At 48.2% G+C, this 21,385-nt stretch overlaps 2 protein-coding genes across 4 annotated transcripts in view; one reads left to right on the forward strand and one right to left on the reverse strand.

The window, feature by feature from the left end:
• Positions 1–21,385, forward strand: part of CYFIP1 (cytoplasmic FMR1 interacting protein 1) — a 488,976-nt gene that overhangs the window by 349,467 nt on the left and 118,124 nt on the right. The window lies entirely within an intron of this gene.
• The window catches only part of LOC144771942 (uncharacterized), a 37,398-nt gene that overhangs the window by 11,171 nt on the left and 4,842 nt on the right, over positions 1–21,385 (reverse strand). The window contains exon 1 of one of the 2 annotated variants that reach the window (XM_078656172.1): positions 8,386–8,498. The exons of the other annotated variant lie outside the window; for it this stretch is intronic. The gene's annotated coding sequence lies outside the window, so the exon portion shown is untranslated. Of the gene's footprint in view, positions 1–8,385; positions 8,499–21,385 lie in introns of those variants that run through there. 2 annotated transcript variants of the gene reach the window in all.

A 21,385-nucleotide genomic window follows, 5' to 3' on the forward strand; every position in this document is an offset into this window, starting at 1 on the left:
TTAGCCCTCTCCAGTCACAAGGATAACAAGATCTTACAGCCAGCGCTATTCCCCCACCTCTAGTAGCGCGATTAAGCGTGTAAACCGAGTACTCGGAGGGGAAGGCCAGATTGAGAATGTACGTATCAGTCTCCTGTAGCCAGGTCTCAGTCAAGCAGAAGATATCAGGAGACCTGTTCTCAACAAGATCATAGATATCTTGATAATGCTTCACCAACGACCTGACATTCAGGTTCCAGATACTAAGGTCACGCAAGGGACGTCTACTTCCAGATAGAAAGTCCTTACCCATACAATGTGAGAGGGTGGGGGCACCCAACGACCACCTACCACAGGCACACTGGTGCGGGCCACACAACGGCCTCACCAGCGCCTCATCGCAGACCGGAAGGTGATGTCTAATAGACACAAGAGCGTCCCTAGAGTAACGGATCATCGCGGCCACCACCAGCCCAAAATAAACAGAGTCCTGCCCAGCCCAATGCGTCCAAACGCGGACGGGCGCGGACGGGCGCAGACGGGCAGGACTCAGGCACGACTCAGGCGCAGCGAAGGCACGCCCGCTAGCGATCCCGCTGCGCTTAGAGGGGAGCTTTAAGTAGGCGTCCCTCTGTGAGACAGGCGCGCTAAACCGCTCGCAGGTGATGCCCTCCAATCAAGCCACACCACTCCAAGATGTGGACCTTCTTCGATAAGGCTCTCCAGGGGGACGTGCGGAAAAAAACCCTGTGCAACTCGCTGAGCCAGGGAGCTGGAACTGGAGGGCTCGTTATCCGACACTGGCTGGATCCATTTTTTATATAGTACCCATGGGACTCCTTCCAAATTAAACAGAATGGATCCCTCCAGGGGAGATCGATGTATGCGATGTGGGGGGGGGGGGAGGGTGCTACTTTTTACACTTGGCTTGGCAGTGTCTTGAGGTTCAGCAGTTTTGGAGGGCATTGGTTCCCAAGATAGAGGAGGACTCCGGGTTAACGATTTCTCTGACTCCGATAGCTTGTTTGTTGGGATTGGTGGCCTGACCCAAGTGGCGGAAGATTCCCTACAAACTCATGCAGATAGCTCTTCTATTGGCTAAACAGAGAGTGGCCATAGGGTAGTTAGGGTCCAAGAAACCACTGACAAATGGCTTAGGGAACTACTGGAGTGGAGAGCGGCAGAGGAACCACATATGCGTTTTGTGCGTAAAGATGAGGGGGCAGGCGAAGAGATAATAGAATGGGGAGGCTGATTCTGATGTTAGCACGGATGGTGAAGGCTGACTTGGCTGACCGTTCTGTTTCTTCATGACTAGTGTGACAGCCCACAGTGTCAATGCGAAGTACACCACATTAGGATTTGGCTACTTGGTTTGGTTTATGTATTACAGTATGTTGCTTATAATGTGGTCTCTTAAAATGATGCCTTCCCTGGCATGTGTGATGTAACCCTCACTTCTAGAATCTTGCATCTATTTTCCTTTCCTGAGGACATATTCTATGAACCTGGGACTCTTGCACGGTATGGTTTGTGTTGTTTCTTTCAAAAAAACAATAAAACATAGTTGCAAATAAAAAAAGTTTTAAATCTTGGCTTTGGTTTCTCCCCGGCTGTGCACTCAAAATATAATGCCTACCAGTAAGGACGGTATGTGACTTCTACATCGCATTACCCATGGTGGCTTCTGTTCCATTTGTGGTCCAGTTCTTTACACACTTGAATGATTACTGAGTCTGTATAATGTCTGTGTTATGTGTAACATTCTGATAACTATATTGGGATGAATAGTGTTGTAAAAAAAAATAGTAAGTGTTACTTAAATTACTATTTGGGTAAATATTCATACAGACATATGTACGTGACATTCTTATAGTGCATGCATATTTCTTGTGCACAAGTGTTGAAAAAAGGAAAAAAACTTGCTTCCAAATCATAGTTCTTCATAAGTACTTAAAGTGATGTGTGTCTTTGTTTTCCTCCATTGCATTGTCTTCTAGGTGTTAGGCTCCAGATAGCTCCCAGTCAAGATGATACTGCAGCAAAAAAGGGCCAATGGCCCTTTAAAGCAGGCCAGGGCCGGGTTATCTGCTATTGGTTACATGCATCTTCTGTAGTGGGCCAAGAGATTGGCTGATTTGTGAACCCTGGTCACGACATTCCTGCTTCCACCTTAGACACACAATGAATGTCTGAGGAGAGCCAAATCACAAGCAATGTAGTGTCAGTATTTAGACATTCCTGGCACTTTTTCGAGCCTTGAATTACCAGTGGTGCCAATGAAATACTGTTCTTGAAACCACACTAGTGGGATATAACCATCATCAGCCGCAGAGCACGGCGAAGCAGTGGGGCACTCTAGAGGTTAAGAAGATTGCCACAACAACAACAACAACAAAATGTGAGACCTGCCTGTGGGTTTCTGCAATTGGGGACTCTGGGTGAGTGTTATCAGTACTCTGGTCAAAAATATAATTTTGTGTTTCTGATGATCTAGTTGATACCTGGTTAAGCCACTCCAAATGAATGGTCATTCTGTAGGCACTAGCTTGGGCAAGGCAGGTCTCACGTGGCTGTCTGGTAGGTGATCAAGTGTAGATATCAAACCCGTCCCAGGAACGTGTCCTCCCCACCTCCGTCCTGCCCCCATAACTGCGTCCTTTTCACCTTTTATTTATTCCACTGACAACATGATTTGGTGCCTTAAAAGGTTGCAGTTTATTCAAACATAATATGGTTGACATTTTGCAAATCATATGATCATTCATAAACATCCATGTTATCGCGTCCTTTTCATTGTCTTTGTACATTCATTGTTGTTGTTCGCTCAGAGACTGTATATTTTACGAGGTGCCCCTTGTGCTGGGCCTTTTTTTCCGTGGTTCCAGGCCTCACCTTGCTACCGAATTTTGTGGGCATCCATCAGGATCTGCCCGGGCTGCAAGTGCCGTTCCACTTGCCTTGGATACTTTGTTGGCCACTCGCCTGCTCCTCAGGGCTCCTGCCTTGTGGCATTCCAAGGACCCTGTGTGAGCACTTTGTCTACTCTGCCTGTGGTCATATCAACTGCTCACTTAGAGGTTTATTACGATGGTGGGCGTACAATGTCCATCCGCCACCGTAACGGTCAACGGGACCGACCACAAGAGGTGCGGCGGTCCCGCTGTGCCTATCAGGATGCGACCTCCACCATAATTAAAATTGTGGCAGGCAGTGCTGTATTCAGCACCCGCCACCATGTTAAACAGGCATGTTGTGCATTTGCATGCACAACGTGACAGGCACCGCGCTGTGCCTGCCACGTTGTGCATGCAAATGCAGGGGGATACCATAGGTACCCCCCAGGTGCCCCTCCAACTTCCTGGGGGCCCACAACGGGCCCCCAACTGCAATCACTGCATGCCTTTCCGAAAGGCTGCTTCCCGCCTGCATTCTAATATTTATGGTGGTGTCTTGCAGACACCGCCACCATATCAGGCCCCTTTTCCGCCCGGTCACGTGTGTGACCAGCGGAAAAACGTCCTTCGGTCCGCCGGGGTGACCGGTGGTGCTGTATTCAGCACCCGCCACAATGCACCCGCCACGTTGTGTATTTGCATGCACAAGGTGACAGGCACCAAGCGGTGCCTGCCACGTTGTGCATGCAAATGGTGCCACCCCACCCCCCCAACTTCCCGGGGACCCGCAACAGGCCCCCAACTGCGATCACCGCATGCCTTTCCGTGGCGGCGTTGCATTCTAATATGGATGATGGTGTCTTGCAGACACCGCCACCATATCAGGCCTCTTTTCCACCCGATCACCTGTGTGACCAGCGGAAAACCGGCGGTCGGGGTACCTCCCCCCCCCCCCCATACGGGCGGTGGCGATCCGCCAGACATTATAATAGTCCATGCTACACATTTCCTGATCGTTGCAATCATTCTTGCTCGCTGTATGGACCCAGCCTCCTCAAGGCTACAACTTGCTACCGACTTGGAGGGTGTCCACCAGGACCTGCTCGGGCTGCAAGTGCTGTCCCGCTCGCCCTGGACCCTTTTGTGGGCCCTCCCTGCCCCCAGCGGTCCCTGCTGTGTGGCATCCAAAGGACCTTGCTTGAGCATCTACTCTATCCTTCCTGAGACTGTCTGTTCATTTCGCTCCCTGGGTACCCCTGCCATGAGGCATCCCAAGGGACCTGCGGGAGCATCACATCTACTCTTTCTGTGGCGGCACGCCCCCATTGGCTCCCACAGTCCCCCTGCCATGACACAGTGTGAGCTTTCGATCTACCTCTAACAATTTTTCCTTCTTTTGTGTATCTTTCATGGGTTTCTTCCGCCTCACCTCTGACTTGCGGCTGCGACGCCCGCTTCCTTTTGGTGTGGGTGGGTGGGATTCTGTGTTCTTCTTGCAGGGGGGTTGAGTGTTATCTCTGGGCATTGCACCCCAATTTTACCCCCCCCCCCCCTCCCAGCTGCTTGCCGCCTCCACCCCTAATTGGGAGGGGGCAGTTGGATACCTTGGTGCGACCAATCCAGGTCGCCCCCATTTTCGCGGGATAATGTGAGGGGAGAGGACTTTCCGCTTCCGGGCGGCGTTTGTCCCGGGCCTCCATTGGGTCCGGCTACGCCTTCCCCGGCCTTGTTTCTTCTCACCGGCTCACATTGGAGCAATGGACTGGTACTCTGCCATAAAGAAAAGCCTTTCTGGCCAGACATCATAGCGCCTGCACTGATGGAATTGAGGAATCTGGTGATCAGGGAGATGCAAAACAATTTAGCGAAATGTCAATTTGTTTAATTATGTGGTTTTATTTTATTTTTCCTTTTGTGCAGTCAATAGCATTTTAACCTAAATCATCTAGACTTTATTTTTTTTCGTTTGCAGACTGAAATTGCCCTATTAAAAAAATGCTCTGCAGGCTAACTATAGAATAGTCTAATTTGGGATTTCCTGCACTATGTGTGGGTCTCTCTGGCAAAACAAGTTTCAAGAAGAATCACACAAACCGCCCAGACATCCCACAAACTGCTCACTTTGTGTTGGTCTCACTGTACCTCGTTTCACTAGGAAGAACCACATAAACGACCCTAATGGAACAGTCCTTGGTTTGTTGGCCTTGTTTTCTTCCATTGGAGGCGGAAGCAATTTTCACAGAATTTCATAAGAATTCACTTCCACATACAGTGAAATAAAAAAAAACACATCCAGCCCAGAGGCACGAGTTCTACTGCATGATAATGCATACTTGCAAAAGCAGTATCAACTGTGGGAAAAAGTGTACAAAAACATATATATTTGTGTATATGGAGCAAAGATTAGTAAGTTTATCCACATAAATCACTTGCTGGTTGGATGCTTAAGTATTTGCTGTTCATACAGTGTAAGAGCCTTAAATGTTCGTACTTGAAGGATCGTTTGATTGCAGTCATAAGATCAAGAAGACCAGACAAAGTATTTCTTAGCGATTTGGACTTCTGTTTGCGCTTATGCATGAAATTGTAGATTTATTTAGTTAGAGGTTTTGTAAAACTCTATATGTAACCATACAGTTAATTCAGAGTTCTGAGGTTGGTACATATTAGAACATACACAGTAAACAACGGTGGGATGCTAGAGTTCCATCGGATGGGTTGGTGGACATGACCGATGATCTTCAGTTTTGATCCCTTATCCTGATCATAAAAATTTCCTAGAAAGCGACATTTTAGCTGTGAGTAGAACATAGTTGCTGTAAAAAGGTTGCAGTGGAAGAAACTTTATTCAGATTTTTCCATTTAAAAGCGACCACGATTTTAATACTCTAAAAAAAAATGGTCCTATTTCAACTTTATTTCATAAAAATAATCCACCATTAGAAATTAAAATGAACTATTTAATGTAAAGACAAGGAGATGAAGGACGGAGTGCTGAATCTCATCAGGCACTCACCCCAGTCCCAGATCTGGGTTGAATCCATCATCATTGCTTAGCTCACCTCTTGCAGCCACGCGCCCAGTTATGTCCACATCCAAACTTCCCCTTATAGCCCCCCCCCCCCCCCCGCCCCCCCCTATTTTTCCCAGGTTTCCCTCCGCCTTCCCGATGCCTCAGTTACCAGCATGTCTGTGCCCCCAAACCGCATATCCACGGATTATTGTGTACATCTCACTGGTATGTTTATACTGTTGTAAACACCTCTAACGACAAATGATGTACTGTGACACCTTTTCCTTTGCTGAGAATGTTAATAAAAACGATTTGAAAAAAAAAAAAATCATTGCTTAGCTCACTTTGCCACCTCAGTTCAGACCCAGCTGTATGAAAATCATTCTTGACACTGTGCCTCATGGGAACAGTCCAGCCCGAACTGCCAAACCAGGTCCTCCCTGAACCTGTAACAAGCATCCTGGGACTGGTTTCGGGGTAACACCCTTCATCAGCCAGACTAGCTTGAATCCAGTGGCAAAGTGAGCAAGGGACCTGCGTATGCACTTATGTAGTACTGCATAACTTCGTATGTTTCATCAACTGGCTTTAACTTAAAATGTCTGTATTTAGTAGGTTCAAATTATTTGTGCATCCTTAATGTGTCTTCCAGCGTTAATTGCCATTATGATAGCGTTTATGTTTTTGCGTTTGTCTGAGATCCGTGTATGATTTGCAATTTTAAATCTCAGCAAGGTGGACTTAAACTTTCATCATTATGAAGTTAATAAACAAGTTTAAATGATATATATTCTTGGCACTAATGTGGATCGGCAAAGAAGCATGATGTGCATACGATTATCAGCGCCTCATTTTGGGATTACACAATAAGCCCCATAATTTTCTAAATTAACTGATTTATTAGCAGTTTAATGGAGAGCTAAGTATTGTTCTAAGCTGTCTTTGTTTTAGAGGACAGTTTTAATAGTGGTTTCCTCAAAACTTTAGACCATTCCGTAAACTTGTCCAGTGACACATTTTGTCTTTTGCCGAGGTCTGTACCTAGCATCGGGCATTCTTGTCTGGTACATTTGCTTGTCGCTTATGCATGAAAATAGATTGGTTTGCGTTTGCCAGCACGGGATAGTACAGTTTATGAACAGAAAATCGAATTTCCTTTGTTAAATTTTTAATCTTTTAATTTTGAGACATTAGCAGATTATTTTTAAGTTTCAATTGGGCCTATATCCAATTTGGTCATGTACTCCGCGATAACGCACCTGTTTCCAAATGCAGTGCACAGTTTCAGGTATAGCAGAAACCTTACAACTGATTTCCTGTATTATGTCTTGGATGTTCATGCTGCTCCCAGTTCAAGTGTTGCACCCAAATACCATTGTTGGTGCTTTGCATGCAGCAAAATGTTTAATGCATCTGGGGTTGATGTGTCCTCCAAAATGTTAATAATAGTGCGCCATTCCATTTAAAGTGTGTTATGCTTCAAAGGCACTCTTTAAATTTTATCAAGTAAACATATCATTATATAGAACATCCACCCCTTCGAATATGCTTGGTGTCTTCTGATCAGTGCATCGCTTGCACTAGGTGTTTTAAAGTGTTGGGATTACCCCAGCAAACCAAACCTTGATGCTAACATATTAGGCGATTTTTTTTTACCTTTATCAACCTACCCTGCCTGGAGAAAACAATTAAGAGTTATGTTTCAAAGCCACTAATAAAAGACATACAACAACCACCTTAAGTAGTGTGCTTAAATCATATATACAACTCTTGTTCTCATCTCCGTTGTGCCCCTTATGTCACAGTGCCTCGTGTTTAAAGTGCACTGCTTAACACGTGAAAGTTTGAATTCCCGATCTAGATGTAAAATAAAGACACTAATAACATTGAATAAAGCATCATGAAATACCAAAATGCTCTATGGGAGTTGTTTTGCGGAACAAGCAAGGAATTCAAGATAGGCACGTTTTCAGAGTTTTCCTATGCAAGCCTCAAAAATCCCTTCACTCCTAATTTCTGTCTTGTTAAAAGTAGCAGTGAATGACAGACAACATCATCATCCTCATTTTCCAAAAAACAAAGTTCAACTTCATTATACCAAAGTTCAAAAACGAAATTGACTCAGCAGATCTCTATGCACTCCTGCTCAGTGATTCCTCCCCACCACAGTAAAGCCCATGGGAATTAACATTGTAAAGGCTTTATCACTTTCACCTCACATCAACCAGCGAGCAGGCCATCTGTCAACTAATTCCTGCTCTCACTCAAGAAAGTTAAGCAGCTCACGGAAACATCAACTCTTTAATTATATACTGTCTCTACTTTGGTAATGCATTTGTGGGTGGTGGTCCTCAATTCTCTCTTTCACCAGTCAAGGCTGTTCTTCATTGAATGGCCAGACTCTTATCACCCGAAAGGAAATTTGACTACATATGATTGCATATGATCTTACATTGGCTCCCAACAGAGGCCAGAAGCAAAAATCAAATCTATTACCTTATGTCTATTGTTCTCTATCTGGAATATTCATCTTATTTGACTAAGCTTCTTGCAATCTCTGGCGGACTGCAGGATATCATGAGTGAAGAGTCCTTACAGGTGGAAACCCTGAAAATCAAAACTTCCTTGGTGATGTAGCAATCCACTGGTGCAGCAACCAATTAGTAAATTGTCGTAATTTCCTTAGCACTTCATTCTTTGTCACCCAAGCACTGTATCATTCATAACGGTGATTCTCATAAACAATATGACTAGAAGAGATACGTTTTCAAGGGTTTCTTGAAGATTAGGATCTCATCCTCGATCCTCTCATTCATTGCAAGTGTAGTCCATAACTTTTTACAATGCAAATCGGACAGTGGACCACTTACACACAAAACACAGCACCAATCCAAATATCACCCAAATTATTCAATTTCCAATATATCAGCATGCACAATCCACATGCTCCCTGTCCCAAGAGCACCACCCAAACTTGGGAAAAAGTCTATTTTTATCTTTAGTTGGAAAAGCACCGCTTCAAATGTATATCTCCACCAATCATAGGAGAATGATAAGCCTTTGAGGTATCCTTTTTATAGAAACGCTGAGTCGTAGTGTACAAAATTCAATGTTCTTTTAGTAGTCCATTTATAGACAAAATACCAGCCAACGCGTTTCGTTCTGCCAAACAGAACTTCTTCAGGGCGCAATTTGTGTTTCAAGGTGTGCCAAAATTGGAGACGATCGCGGGTCGAAAGACGGGGACGCCGACTTGAAGTTATCTGAATTGACGGGACAGGCAATTGCCGTAAGAAGTTACTCTGTGGTTGCCTACAGAGAATATGAGGTGGGACCTTTGCCGACTACATTGAACTAACCTTGGAATTATACAAGGTCAAAAATCTTATTTGAGAATAAAAAGAAATATTTGAGAATCGGTTGGAGTAATCAGATTCCTGGTCCCACAATAGTAGGATATCCGTATACAGAAAACCCCTAAATATATGGGAAGATATAAGTAAAGGAATTCTTTGGAAATCTTGCCACACCTTGAAACACAGATTGCGCCCTGAAGAAGTTCTGTTTGGCAGAACGAAACGGGTTGGCTGGTATTTTGTCTATAAATGGACTATTAAAAGAACATTGAATTTTGTACACTACGACTCAGCGTTTCTATAAAAAGGATACCTCAAAGGCTTATCATTCTCCTATGATTGGTGGAGATATACATTTGAAGCGGTGCTTTTCCAACTAAAGATATAAATGTAGTCCATAACTTTGCCACCTGGCACAGAAAACAATTCCCATCAGATCTTTACATATTAACTGTAAATACTCGAATCATATTCTTAGAGCTAGACCTTAAATTGGACTGGTTGGTAGAGATTAATGCCCTCTTTTACGTAGCCTGCTGCTTTTCCCAAAAAAAGATTTATGCACCTAAGTCTGAACTTATAACTCTGGCCGTGACAAGAAGCCAGTGCGGGTTATTTAGAGTTAAGTATACGTGAAGACTGCCAAAAAGGCATTTGACAGCTCAAGCTTTTATTTTCTGAAGAACTTGCGACTATCTAAAATTTTCTACAAAATCCCAAGAGAGGGACACTTCTGTAGACAGTTATGCCTCAATTGCTTTGGCAGTAATAGTTTTTCCAGGTTTTCCCAGGAGATTAAGAGCCCTTTTAGAAGTTTTAAATGTGTTGTACAAAGTGATGCGCAAGTTCACTAGACTACCAAGAGTTGTCTAGCAATTAAAAGAGGATGCACAAGGTTTGTATCTCCCTATGAGGGATTTTTACAACCACCTTCCCTAAACCAAGTAGACTTGATTATAATCTCTTTAAGGAAATAGTGAGCACTTACAATGAGCGGCACTTTTTTGTAACTGATTAAGACTAAGCCAAATGACAATAATCAAAGTTTGCATTTTTTAAATGATCCTGACCGTGCTCTTAGAAGTCCTTTCGTTCACATTTAAGAATCACACTAAGTCTCCTCTCTTTCAGGCGATTGCTATAAACTCACCTCTTCCATCTATACCTTGACTACTTCAGAACGTACAAATTCTACTGTCTGCACTACTGCTATATGTTCCTTTTTTGCTATCCATACAAAAGTGGTTTAGAGAAATGTTATATAAGTAAACATAAAAAAGAAACATCCTTTTCAAGTGTTATTCATATGTAGTTCTGTTGCTTAGTGGTTTTGAAGTCGGTCTAATTTAGCGACTCCTTACATTTAATTTCCATTTTACAAAGTAGACACCTTTTTGTTTTATCTACATCTAGATGTAGAATATTTGTTTTTGGAAAAGATTGTGTCCTTGTTCAATGTGCCCTACGAGCCTCAAGCAGGTACAGACCTGTATAATCTGCTTTCGACGATGAATTAATACCTGGTCCCTCAAGTTGGGAGATGTGAAATAGTTATATTTATGGATCAGGTGAAAACAAAAGGCAAATGACCAAGAAGAACCAAATGGACTGGTACGAGTTGAGCCTTACTATAAAGATCGACTGCCCTTCCTACAACCAGATTATGAATCATTATTTCTCACCTCTCAGATATCGATGACAGCAATGACTTCCTTACCACTGCACTCAACTTCACTCCGTATTTCATGCATGCATCGACATAACATCGGGCTAACCATTTGCCATTAGAAGTACGACCACATCTGTTGTGCCCTGTGGGAGCCCCACTGCTTTCCCTCCTGTACTGCTTTACATTGCAAGCATAAGCATATTAAAGGAAAGAGTGTACCACTGTTTCAGGTCACCTTCATACCATACAGAGTAGTGCTCTGGCAAAATGGCAACTCCAGTTGGCTCGTAAAGAATGAACTCCGAAGCAAGCCTTCTCAGTGGAGCCACCCAGACTTTAAATTCTACTTATGGAAGGCAAGAAAGCAACACCTCCAGGTTAGCTGTGAATGGTTTAAATGGATGTTCATACTGTAGCTTGGAGTGAGTTACAGAAAGGTGTATGCACTTTTTCTGGGCTTTTGGCAATCGAGCATATGGAAGTAATGTGCAAATTCTAATAGGTACATACAATTAACCTTGCAGAAAAACAGCATGGCAGGTTGCGTCTTCCACTAATCCACACTGATGCAGTAGCATGCTGAGCACGTATGCATGGGCACTGTGGGTTTTCACAGCCACATTCCCCCGGCGTAAAAACAAGTTGCGTTATGCAAGCAAAGCACAGTTAATTTTGCAATGCACATAAAAATATACTGCCCGCTACCCCGAAAAAATTCAATATTCAGGGCTATGCTACTGTTAGGCTTCTGTCAGCATTTAAGAGCTCAAAATTTAACGATCTGCAATGCTTATCCGTCTCCTGCGCTACCTTTGTTGTACTGTTAGTAACTGCGTAGCAGGTCGATGATGCTAAACATATTCTACCATTGCAGACTGTGGAGCTGGTCAGTAACACTAGTTATTATCCCTCTCCGGACTTATGAACACACGCCCAATGTAAGGAGTTTTAAGGACAGTAAGTGTTGTTATTTACTGGCTTAGAGATATAGACCTAATTAGTGCAGCAGGTTCAGTGATGATAGGGCCCAGGGATGTGAGAAGCCCATTACACTTGTTGTTTACTACCTTGAGAGGTTAGGGCTCGGAGACTACTGATACACCTCTGTATTGTACTGTAATGCTATGTTCGAGGCATATGGGCTGCAGACCACACACTATTGCATAGATCACCATCTGGTGGTGGGCTCGGATAATTGTTGTTGTCTTGGAAGAGTCTTTATCTGTTGGATGACTCCTCCTGTATATCGCAGTGCTCATGGGCATCGACTCCATCTTTGGATGGTTTTTTTCCGCGATCGGGCTTGGATGTGTTTATCGTTCGGTCCCGTTACCGATCTCTTTTCGACTTCTGTCCTACATCATACCATCGGTATCACCTTCGACAGTAATTCCAGTTACTCGCGTCGAAGAAAGGCTTGCGCTTCTCAATTCCAGCGTTCGTCAGGCCCAACTGTGCCATTGGGCCTTTGGCTCATGGAAAGAACACCCTTCAAGAAGTGCCCTCAGTGTGGACACAAATTTCCTCACACTTATCTTTGAGGTTTGCAATATGTGCTTGTCTCCAGAGCACGAGAGTCGAGATTGTGAGGCCTGCGCTTCGTTCCGGTCCAAGAAGACCATCTGGGACCGTTGAGCTCGAAGAGTCATGGCGCAGTCATCTTCATAGACACCAGACCTCATCATAGACGAGGCTCCGATCGAGGTAGAGTCCGAAGTACAACAGCAGGACGACATCGTTTCCGAAGCAGTGGATTCAGCTTCCGGAGCCGAGGATCAATCAGAAGACGACGATCTTCTTCCAGCTGGTCAAAAGGTCGTGAGTACAAGCGTCGACCCTGTTCACCCCCCCCCCCCATACCGGGACAGGCTTCGGTTCCACCTCCACGTCCAGGTGCACACCGACCGAAACCTTCCGAAGCCGGCCTTCTGGCTCGGCAGTGAAGATTCCAAAGAAGCCTCCAGTCGACTCCGGCTCGAGTCAGTCTGTTGGTCCCAATAACAAGATGGTCCTCCAACTAAAATTAACATCTGAAAGAAACAGGTTAGTGTTAGATTCCTTACCTTAGAATATCCCCAGGCGTCAGACTGGATCCGGAAAGTTTTGCGTAGCAGTACCCCTGCGCGTCGGTAGGCGTCGTCTGCGGCTCCGCGTCCATCGTCCGCGTCGTTGGCGCCAGGATGATGTCGTCGGAGTACCTAGACGCCGCCCTCACGCGCTGACGTCAGTTCTTCTTTTTTCCACGCCAGCAAGCGCAGATCGGGAAAAAGCAGTACTCCGTAGTCACTTTTTGACAAACTTTTTCGATCTTTTTGTTCCTGTTTCGAGTCGTACAACTATCGGTGCCGGTAGGGATGCCTGGGTTCAAGCCCTGTGCCGATTGCAACCGACTGATGTCGGTTACCGACCCCCATCGCCGGTGCCTGTATTGCCTTGGGGCCGACCATGACGACAAGTCGTGCCCCGACTGCCGGGCCTTGACGTCGAAGGCTAGGCGGGAGCGGTCCCGTAAGCGCCTCGAGCTCCGGCAGTCGGCCCCGTGCCGTTCACGGTCCAGGTCGAGGAGGAGGTCGAAGGACAGGTCGCGGGGCCTCAGTCATCGAAGTTCGGCGTGTCGACACCATTCGTCGGGCACCAAGTCCTCAGGTAAGAGGCACAAGAAGTCGAAGAGACGACATCGCTCTTCCGACTCTTTCCCCCCCCCTCACGCTTGCGCGATGCGGCCGGGGGTTCGGGTGACACCGCCCACGCGCCGCTGCCAGCTCCATACCCGCCGGTCCCTGCGCTGAACGCGACGCTGGAGGAGATCGATGCCTTCATCATGGCCATCGAGTCTCTCTCTCCTCCGTCGGGTCCCGTTGTGGTGCCTGCGGGCCCCGCGGCCCGACTGGGAGCCCAACCGGGCCGGGTGCTTCGGCCCTTTCGCCGTCGGGTGCTTCGGCCCTGGCGCCGTTGATGATTCCGGTCCTGATGCCGCAGGGCCCCACCGGATCCGGGTCGCCGCTGGTCGACCTTGCGACCCCTCCGCAGGCGCCGACCCCCAGGTTGTCGCCCCTGACGCTGTACCAGGACGACGTCGTCCCTGGTCCTTCCCTCGTCCGGATCCGGCGTCGGACCGGCGTCGCTCGACGCCGAGAGAAGAGCAATTCTTCTATGATCCGGCCCATCCTTTGAACCGAGCTATCAGGAGATGGGAGGCGAGGGGGATTGGGAGGGGTCTGAGGACCCTCGGGCACGAGAGTGCCAGTCGTTTCAGGACTGGGCAGTGGATCTAGGGGAGGCCAGTGGTTTGGACACTTCGCCCGACACTGGCTTTGTCTCCCCTATTACCGTGGCTACCGAGGAGAGGGCTCCTTACAGCGTGGTGCTGATGAGGGCAGCCAAGGCCTTGGGTCTTGAGCTCCCCGTCACGGCCGTGAGAACTAACCTTCTCACCGAGGTCCTTAAACCGCAGGTAAGCTCTTCGGAGCCTCTACTGCCATTTAATGAGGCCCTTACTGACGTTCTGTTGGGCACTTGGTCCAGGCCCGCTACAGGTCCCCCTGTAGATCAGAACGTGGCCAGGCGTCACTGCCTGTCCCCGGGCGACCCTAGCTTCCTGTCCACCCACCCCACTCCCGAGAGCCTGGTATCCAGGCCTCTAACTCCCAGACCGCATTCCCGACTGCACCACCTGATCGGGAATCCGAAAGGTATGAGCAGTTCGGTAAGAAGCTGTTCTCCTCATTCAGTTTGGGGTTGCGGTCGGTCAACACCGCTTGCCTTTTCGGCCGTTATACCCACTCTGTGGGACACGGTCACGGATGTGCTGCCAGCTTGCCCGGAGCAGGCCCGGGTCAAACTCGCTCAAGCCCTTGCGGAAGGGCGGGACGCAGCACGGTACTCTATCCGATGTGGGCTGGATACCACGGACTCACTGGGCAGGGCGATTTCCACGACAGTGGCGGTTCGCCCCCATGCCTGGTTGAGGTCCGCCAACTTTTCGGCTGATGTCCAGAATTCCCTCCTGGACATGCCGTTTGATGGCCGTCGCCTTGTTGGCGACAAGGCAGACCGTGCGCTTGAGCGTTTCAAGGACTCCAGGGCTACGGCCAAGTCCTTGGGCCTGTCGGGCCAGCGCCAGCAAACTTCTGCCTTTTGCTCCGTTCGTGGCCAAGGAAAGGGCTCCCCCTCACGTCCTGCCAGCCACGGGCCGCAGACTAACATCCAGCGCGGCCGCGGACGTGGTAAGGGACAGCGGCGAGGCCAGTCCACATCCACCGCCGCAGCATCCGCCTCAAAGCCTTCCTAGTCTGAGCTTTCAGGCCCATTCGACGCCAGTGGGGGGCAGGGTTCGCCATCACCTCCTCCACTGGCGCTCCATCACATCGGACAGGTGGGTGCTGCAAATCGTCCGAAGGGGCTACTCCCCCCCCCTTCGAGGCGACCCCTCCAGCCATGCCACCGCAGTACCACCGCGTGTCGGGGATCACTTGCAACTTCTGCAAGAGGAAGTTACGGCCCTCTTGGCCGAAGGGGACCATCAAGCGCATTCCTGGGCCAGAAGTAGGGTTTGGTTGTTACTCCCACTACTTTCTGGTTCCCAAGAAGGGCAAAGGGGGACTACGCCCTATCTTGGACCTGCGTAACGTCAACGGCTTCCTCCGGAAGGATAAGTTCAAGATGCTGACTTAGGCTCAGGTCTTAGCTGCCAGAAGACTGGATGGTAGCGTTGGACTTGCAGGACGCATATTTTCACATCCCCGTCCTGCCGGCCCACCGGCGTTCCCTGCGGGTCACGGTAGGCAGCGAGCACTTTCAGTTTACAGTGCTCCCTTTCGGCCTTACCAGCACACCTCGGGTGTTCACGAAAGTGATGGCGGTGGTCGCAGCCCATCTGCGCAGATTAGGGGTGGCAGTCTTCCCCTATCTCGACGACTGGTTGTTGAAGGCGGGCTCGCCCCAGACAGTCGTCAGCCACCTCCAGACTACGGCGGACCTCTTGCACCTGCCGGGGTTCTCCATCAATGTGCCGAAGTCACACCTGTGTCCCTCTCAGAAGCTCCTCTTCATCGGAGCGGTTCTGGACTCTGCGCAGTTTCGGGTTTATCCTCCCGAACAGTTGGTTCGGGATATTCAGGCTTTGATTACGATCTTTCGGCCTTTATCCCGAATCTCGGTCAGGTTGACGCTGCGGCTTCTGGGGCTGATGGCCTCCTGCATCCTTCTGGTGCATCACGCCAGGTGGCGGATGCAGGCTCTGCAGTGGGACCTGAAGCTTCAGTGGGCCCAGCATCAGGGCAACCTGACCGACCATGTCCTGATCTCGGAGGGCACTGCAAAACACTTGCAGTGGTGGCTCACGGACCGCGATTGGGTCAATGGCAGATCCCTCTCCCTATCCCAACCGGAGCACGTAGTAGTGACCAATGTGTCCCTCCTGGGCTGGGGGGGCCACATGGGAGAGGCGGAGATCAGAGGCCTCTGGTCTCTGGCGGAGTTCCGGCTCCATATCAACCTTCTGGAGCTGCGGGTGATCCGACTTGCACTAAGGGCATTCCTTCCCTCTGTCCGGGAAAGTGTAGTGCAGGGTTTCACGGACAACACCACCGCCATGAGGTACTGCAACAAACATGGCGGGGTGGGGTCGTGGACCCATTGTCAGGAGGCTCTGCATCTCTGGCAATGGCTGGAACACCAGGGCGTCACCCTGGTGGTTCAACACCTGGCAGGTTCCCTGAACGCCAGGGCGGACGAACTCAGACTCTGACGTGGCGCATTGTCTCTTTCAGCAGTGGGGAGAGCCTTGGTTAGATCTTTTCGCCACAGAAGAGAAGCACAATGTCATCAGTTCTGCGCGTTGGAATTTCCAAGGCGGCACTCGCTTGGAGACGCTTTTCGTCGCAAGTGGAGCTGTGGTCTATTGTACGCCTTTCCGCTTATACCACTTCTGCCAAGAGTGCTGAAGAAGATCAGGCGCGACCGGGCCCAAGTCAACCTTGAGGCTCCGGGCTGGGCACGAAGCTACTGGTATCCCGAGTTACTCAGCATGTCAGTCGATCCCCCGATTCGTCTGCCTCTTCAGGAGGACCTTCTGTCGCAGCAGCAGGGGACGGTCCTCCACCCGAACCTGTCCAGTCTCCACCTCCATGCGTGGAGATTGAGCGGCGACAGTTGAGGCCATTTGACTTGCCTCCTGAGGTCTGTGATGTGATTCTGGCAGCCAGGCGTCCTTCCACAAAATCGGTATACACCTGCAGGTGGAACACATTTGTGGCATGGTGCACAGCAAAGGCTGTTGCTCCCCTTTCTGCCCCTCTTTCAGAGGTTCTCCTCTTTCTTCTTTCTCTTGCCCAGCAGGGCTCTGCTCTGGGCACTATCAAGGGCTACCTCTCTGCCATTTCAGCCTTTTTAAGGCTACCTGATCAGTCTTCTCTTTTCAAGTCCCCTGTTGTAAATAGATTCTTGAAGGTCATCACTCACATGTTTCCTCCTGTTCCTTTCGTGATGCCTCAGTGGGACTTGAACCTTGTTCTTACTTATTCGATGTGCGCTCCTTTCAAGCCACTTCACAATTGCCCTCTTCGTCTTCTCACTCTTGAGACTGCCTTCCTGGTTGCCATCATCTCTGGCAGGAGAGTGAGTGAGTTCCAGGCTCTTTCTTACAAACCTCCTTTCCTTTCTGTCCATCCGGACAAAGTTGTCTTGAGAACGCGTCCCTCTTTCCTGCCCAAGGTAGTCACAGCCTTCCACATTGGGCAGTCCATCACCTTGCCCACCTTCTTTCCGCCTCCGCATCCCTCGAAAGAGGAAGAGAGGCTCCACCGTCTGGACCCAAAACGTGCGCTCTCATTCTATCTGGACCGCACACGCCAGTTCTGAGTGGACGACCAGCTCTTTGTTGGTTACGTGGGCGCTAAGAAGAGACGGGCGGTGCACAAACGGACTATCTCTCGGTGGTTCATGTTGTGCATCAAGGTATGCAACTCTTTGGCTAAAAAGGAGCCTCCTGTTGGGCTGAGGGCCCATTCCACACGGGCCACGGTGACTACTACTGCCCAGGGTCGGGGAGTCCCCTTGCAGGACATCTGTCAGGCAGCTACGTGGGCCTCGCTGCACACGTTCGCTAGACACTGCTGCCTGGACAGCCAAGTCGGAGAGATGGCTTTTTCGGCCGTTCTGTTCTCCAGGACTTTCTGGTGTGATCATTGGTTCGCAGACCCACCACCGGGGTTGGTATTGCTGGGGTATCTATTCTAAGGTAAGGAATCTAACACTAACCTGTTTCTTTCAGATGCACAAGTTACTTACCTTCGGTAACGATATATCTGTAAGAAACAGTAGTTGGTGTTAGATTCCTTACAGCTCACCCATCCTCCCCGTTCTGCGAACCGATATCTAGGGTTAAGATTCTTCCCTGGGGTCCATAGTTTCATGGCACCAGTGTCGGTTTTTATCATGGCTCTGCGTTCCTGGAGCAGAAAAGCTGTGTATAAGAACTGACGTCCGCGCGTGAGGGCGGCGTCTAAGTACTCCGACGACGTCATCCCGGCGCAGACGACGGACGCCGAGACGCAGACGACGCCTACCAACACGCAAGGGGAACTGCTACGCAAAACTTTCGGGTTCCAATCTGACGTCTGGGGATATTCTAAGGTAAAGAATCTAACACGAACTACTGTTTCTTACAGATATATAGTTACCAAAGGTAAGAAACTTGTGCTCCGGCACCAAAGCAGCCCTCGGTACTGAAACTGGTTGAGCCGAAAACAAGCTCAGCACCGAAAGACGTTCCCAAGTCTACCGAACCGAAGACAACTCCGGTTCCGAAAAAAGTCGACCCAAAGCCTGCTTCGGCACCGAAACACACTTCGGCTCCAAAGGTCGATGATTCCAAACGCCCTTCGGGAATAACAATTCCGGATCCAAAAAGCTCAGATCCGAGAAAGAAGCATGATGCCAAGTCTTCGGAACCGAAGCCAAAATCCGCTCCAAAGGCAATAGACACTGTAAAACCTAAGCATTTCGGGCCTAAACAGGATAAATCAGCACCGAAAAAGGATATTTCATCAGAAGAGCTTTTCCATCCAGACCCAAAGCAAAAGACTCTTCGTATTAATCTAAAGACTGGACATGTCATTACAGTGCCTGAAAAGAGGAAAATGGACTCTCCCAAACCACCTCCAGTTCCTCTCAAAAAGCATGCACAAACTTCCCTCATAAGAATTCCTTCACCTTTGATAGAGATGCCAATAGATATTTCTCCTGTACACTCACCATCCAGCACACATAGCCCTATACCGCAGGATGATGACGATGAAGACAATTATTCACAGGGGGTAGAAAGTGAGTAACGCATAGATGACACAGATGACCCAGACAATATTCCTGGGCCATCAGATGATCCCTGGGAGGATTATAATGCGCCAGATCTGCCTCAAGATGATGCATACCCTTCTAGACCATCTCCCCCAGATGACATATTGGGTTTACACAGCTCATTCATAGAGCAGCCACTTTTCATGGAGTGGACTTACATACAGATCCAGTGAAAGAGGACTTCCTTATGGATACACTACTGTTGTCACATAAAAGCACAACCACATTACCAATACTTAGTGTTGTGGTGAGACATGCACCAGAGGTATTTACAGACCTCGTCAGAGCTAGGGTAATTAACCCCAGACTGGAAATAAAGTATAAAGCGGCTCCAACTGACCCAGCATACACCAAAGGTCAGCTGCCATTGGACTCAGTAGTATCAAATGCGAGGAAAAGAGCTAACTCGCAGACAATAGGGGATGCTCCACCCCCTGATAAAGAGTCCAAGCTTTAAGATGCTTCAGGAAAATGCACCATCTCTCAAGCAGCCAATGTCTGGAGAATTGCTAACACTCAAGCTTTGTTAGCAAGATATGATCAAGCTCATTATGATGAGTTAGAATCACTCATGCAACATTTGCCAGAGCAATATAAGACCAGGGCTTCTGACCTAATACAAGAAGGCAAGGTTATTACAATTACCTCAATCCGCTGTGCATTAGACATTGCAGACACAGCCTCTAGAGCAATAAATACAGGAGTACTGTTGCATAGACATGCATGGCTACGCATCTCTGGGTTCAAGCCAGAAGTACAGGCCAGTATCTTAAGTCAACCCTTTGACCAGCAACATCTCTTTGGTCAAACAGTTGATAATGCACTATAGAAAATGAGAAAAGATACGGATACGGCAAAATCCATGGGAGCCTTACGAACTCAGACCCATCGAGCGTCCTTTCGTCGGTCCTCATACAGGGCGCCTCTAAGGGTTTTCTAACTGACAACACCTCCTCTTCTTATAAAGCGCCCATCCAAACCTCGCCCAGTAGAGGGTATTACAGAGGAGGACATAGAGGTAACAACAATAAGGGTAGAGGCAGAGGCAACAACAACCGCAATGCCTCTACTCCCAAACAGTGACTTCCCGTCCATCCCCCCCAGACCATTCCACTCCTGTCCGGGGGAGATTACAACAGTTCCTACCTGTCTGGAACTCCATCACCACAGACAGGTGGGTAAGACGAATAGTTCAGTCAGGCTATTGCCTGGAGCTCACTTCCACTCCTCCAACAATACCACCCAGACAACGTCCCATGTCACAGGAGCATCTCACGCTCCTAAGACAAGAGGTTGCATCTCTACTGCAAAAGAATCCAATAGAACCAGTCCCAAAACACAGGAGTTTACTCCCTATACCTTCTCATACCCAAAAAGTACGGGTCCCTCAGACATATACTAGATCTAAGGCCACTAAACCTGTACATACAATCCGACCACTTCCATATGTTCACGCTACAACAGGTTCTGCCGCTGTTAAAACAAGGCGACTTCCTTGCCAAATTAGATCTCAAGGACGCCTACTTCCACATTCCTATCCATCAATCTCACAGAAAGTACCTTCGATTTGTACTAGAAGGTCAACATTACCAATTCAAAAGTACTCCCTTTCGGAGTAACTACAGCACCTCGAGTGTTCACAAAGTGTCTAGCAGTAGTAGCAGCACACTTAAGAAGAGACAACATTCATGTCCTCCCATACCTAGACGACTGGTTAATAAAATCCAAGTCATACCACCAATGTGTACAGCACACGCATCAGACCATCTGCCTGTTACACAAGCTAGGATTCACAGTAAATCAAAAGAAGTCACACCTCCAAACATCCCTGTCTCAACACTACTAGGTGCCACAATAGAGACCTCCAAAGCAATTGCATACCCCAATCCAACAAGGATACAAAGTATGCAAGCTCGTATACAAAAATTCCAGCTACAACACTCACTACCAGCTCGAGTGTTCATGCAATTAATCGGAATGATGGCATCTTGCATTTTCATAGTACCATACGCAATACTACAAATGCTCCCCATACAAGAGTGCTTAGCAAGTCAGTGGAATCAGGCTCAGCAACAAATAACAGATCTGGTGGTGGTAGACGACCGGACATATC

Source organism: Lissotriton helveticus, chromosome 8 (genome assembly GCF_964261635.1).
Source record: "Lissotriton helveticus chromosome 8, aLisHel1.1, whole genome shotgun sequence".
In the NCBI taxonomy this organism is placed as follows: domain Eukaryota; kingdom Metazoa; phylum Chordata; class Amphibia; order Caudata; family Salamandridae; genus Lissotriton; species Lissotriton helveticus.